This window comes from Hemiscyllium ocellatum, chromosome 7 (genome assembly GCF_020745735.1).
Source record: "Hemiscyllium ocellatum isolate sHemOce1 chromosome 7, sHemOce1.pat.X.cur, whole genome shotgun sequence".
In the NCBI taxonomy this organism is placed as follows: Eukaryota; Metazoa; Chordata; class Chondrichthyes; order Orectolobiformes; family Hemiscylliidae; genus Hemiscyllium; species Hemiscyllium ocellatum.
In genome coordinates, this window is record NC_083407.1 from 20,333,859 (window position 1) to 20,337,175 (window position 3,317).

The following is a 3,317-nucleotide window of genomic DNA, read 5'->3' on the forward strand; positions in this document are numbered from 1 at the left end:
ACATAATGTTCTAATACAGCTTCATTTGTGGATGCTGGGATGATTGCTTCTATATTTCAGTATTTGGTCCGATTGTGTTGTTTTCCTGTCGACACTGGTTTGAAGTTCCCCATTGGCTGTTCGCTCTACTGCAACATCTAGGAATGGCAGTTTGTTGTTGTTTTACTCCTTTTTCGTGAATTTTATGCCAGTAAGGGTATTATTGATGGTCTTGGATGTTTCTCCCAATTTGTTTCGTTTAGTGATGACAAAGGTGTCATCCACAGAGTGGACCCAAAGTTTGAGTTGGATGGTTGGTAGAGTTGTTTGTTCAAGTCTCTGCATTACTGCCTCAGCCAAGAGCCCTGATATCAAAGATCCCATGGGTGTTCCGTTGGTTTGTCTGTAGGTTTTGTTGTTGAAGGTGAAGTGGGTGGTAAGGCACAGGATAAATGAACATCAACTAGCCACAAAATGACATGACCCACTCCCACTAGTATCCTTACATATGGATGAGGAAAGGCACCACTGCGATTGGGACAACACATCTATCCTAGGACAAGCCAAACAGAGACACACATGAAAATTCCTAGAAACATGGCATTCCAACCAGAACTCTATCAACAAACACATTGACTTGGATCTCATTTACCATGCCCCGTGATAAAGAACAGGAAATGAAATCACCATATGACATGATGTCACCACAGGAAATGACATTACCAACCCAAGGAAACTCAATCACATAAATAGAAAGCAGGCAACACCACCCGTGCTTCATTCAGAGGTTCACTGAAGATGTTACCGAGTATGTGACAAAACGTCTGAAAACGAACCTTCCAGCTCAGCATACGGACCTATCACAATTACCTGATACATTTAATCGGTATTTTTCAGTCTTTGAGTCCTGAGTGATCTGCTGTTTGCTTGGAGCTTCTCTTTGATTTTTATATACATTTATGTTTGTCCTTTACCTCAAACAGGAAGGAAGGGCTTTCCAGATGAAGGAAGTAAAAATGCATAGATGAGTATAGCTCTAATAACATTCAGGAAGCTCACCATCACCTAGACAGCCCACTGGATTAGCACCTCATCCATCACCATCAAAATTCACATCTTTCACCACCAACACGTAGTGGGAACATTGTACCATATGCACGATAAACGGCAGAAACACATCAAATCTTCTTATACAGCATTTTCCAAGCATGTAACTAGTTAGAAACGCAAGGGCAGGGACCCATTGGAGTAACACCACCTGTAGATTCCCATCCAAGTCATTCACCATCCTGGCATAGAAATATATTCACTAACCTCTCACTGTCGAAATCCTGGATCACCTAACAGTACACTATGCATTTCTACGCCAGATAGACTTCAGCAATACATTCTAGCTCACTTAGCAACATTTTAGCTCATCAATAACTTCTCAAGCACAATTACAGATGGACAACAAATAATGATTTTGCCAGCAATATTCCATCCCAGCAAAAAAAATGAAAGAACATAGGTACAGTGAATTCTTAGTCAGTTGTCCGATTGGACTCCTGCTGAAATACCTTGTAGATCATTTAAAATACTTCTGTTATTTATGGCCTGGAGACATTTGCGGAGCAGAATCTTAATGATGCTTTTAATCAAACTATTCAGACATGTTACAGCATACTTATGGAGTGGGTGGGACTTGAGCCCTGGCTGACTAGCCCAGAGGTAGTGGCATGGCCATTGTACCACAAGAGCCCTTGAGGACATGCCTGCGCCAGATATCTGATGCAGTGTGAGCACTTGGGTGGACCTCTCACTATATTAAACACATGTGGTCGGTTAGCTCAGCTGCTTAGAGCGTGGTGCTAATAACGCCAAGGTCGTGGGTTCAATCCCTACACTGACCAAGTGAAGGCCTGAGGTGGGCCAGCCAACCAAGTTTGCAGTGCTGCGTCAGGGTTGGCGATTGCTTAGGGCAGTACGGTAGCACAGTGGTTAGCACTGCTGCCTCACAGTGCCAGAGACCCGGGTTCAATTCCCACCTTGAGCAACTGTCTGTGCGGAGTTTGCAAATTCTCCCTGTGTCTGCATGAGTTTCCTCCGGGTGTTCTGGTTTCCTCCCACACTCCAAAAGATGTGCAGGTTAGGTGAATTGGTCACGCTAACTTGCCCGTAGCGTTAGGTGAAGGGGTAAATGTATGGGAATAGGTGTGGGTGAGTTGCGCTTCAGCAGGTTGTGTGGACTTGATGGGCCGAAGGGCTTGTTTCCACACTATAAGTAATCTAATCTAATGTGCAGCCATCTTGAAAAATAGGTAGTCATGATTTGGAGATGCTGGTGTTGGACTGGGGTATACACCAGGTTATAGTCCAACAGATTTATTTGGACGCATTAGCTTTCAGAGTGCTGCTCCTTCATGAGGTGGTTGTGGAGTATAAGATTGTAAGACTGTCTTACAATCCTACATTGTAAGTTATTTCTTGCAATCTTAGACTCTACGACCACCTCATGAAGGAGCAGCACTCCGAAAGCTAGCGCATCCAAATAAACCTGTTGAACTATAACCTGGTATTGTGTGACTTTTAACTTTGAAAAATAGGTATAAGCAACCTTGGCAGCAAAAAGTAATAAGTTAGAAAGTGTGTATGGAAATGGCCTTCCAACTTTATAGCCAATAACAGTTAACATATTTAACTTTACAGAAGTTCATTAGTGGATTATATTTACTTCTATTAATCAAGTAATAAAAGCAGCCAAAACATTTTGCACAAAGTGCATTTGAATCATAGCCAACATTCTAAGTATATAAATAGAGCAGAGTAGTCAAGAAAATTGTGCTTTGTGGTTCATCCAACACTTTCTTCTACTGACAGCTTAAGTTCCTTATCACATTGCATGTTAGAACTGATTGCTTCCTTCATTCTCCTGCTATCTGCCAGCTAAAGGAAATGATGGGTGTCAAGCTTGTCAGCAGTCATCAACTGCTGCTGTAAAGCATCTGATTATATTTTGGACACATCAGCACAAATGAAGCAGTGAAGCTCAAAATCTGTTCACAGATTTCAGCAAATATTTTAGGATAAAGTCTTACGTACAGTTATTTCAGCTCTCCTGTTTCCCACATTTCTTTGTGTAAGTTACACAATTCTGCACAAATTGCTGGACATTAATAAATCAAATTAGATGTACATTCCTGACAAAGAAGATACAGTAAGTTCTCTGCCTTAGGAATTGTCAATCCAGAAAGAAACTGCGCTCAGAAACGCACCATTCTTCTGAGGAGAGGTTATGGTTTTGGCATCTACTCAATCTTCTTTGGTCCTTGCCAAACATAAAATCTTCAGCAATACTG

General features: G+C 41.8%; 1 non-coding gene across 1 annotated transcript; it reads left to right on the top strand.

Annotated features, from left to right (window-relative positions):
• The first annotated feature begins 1,797 nt into the window (after positions 1–1,797).
• Positions 1,798–1,871, top strand: trnai-aau (transfer RNA isoleucine (anticodon AAU)). Its single transcript has one exon. It is a non-coding gene; the product is annotated as a tRNA-Ile (tRNA).
• Positions 1,872–3,317: the final 1,446 nt, after the last annotated feature.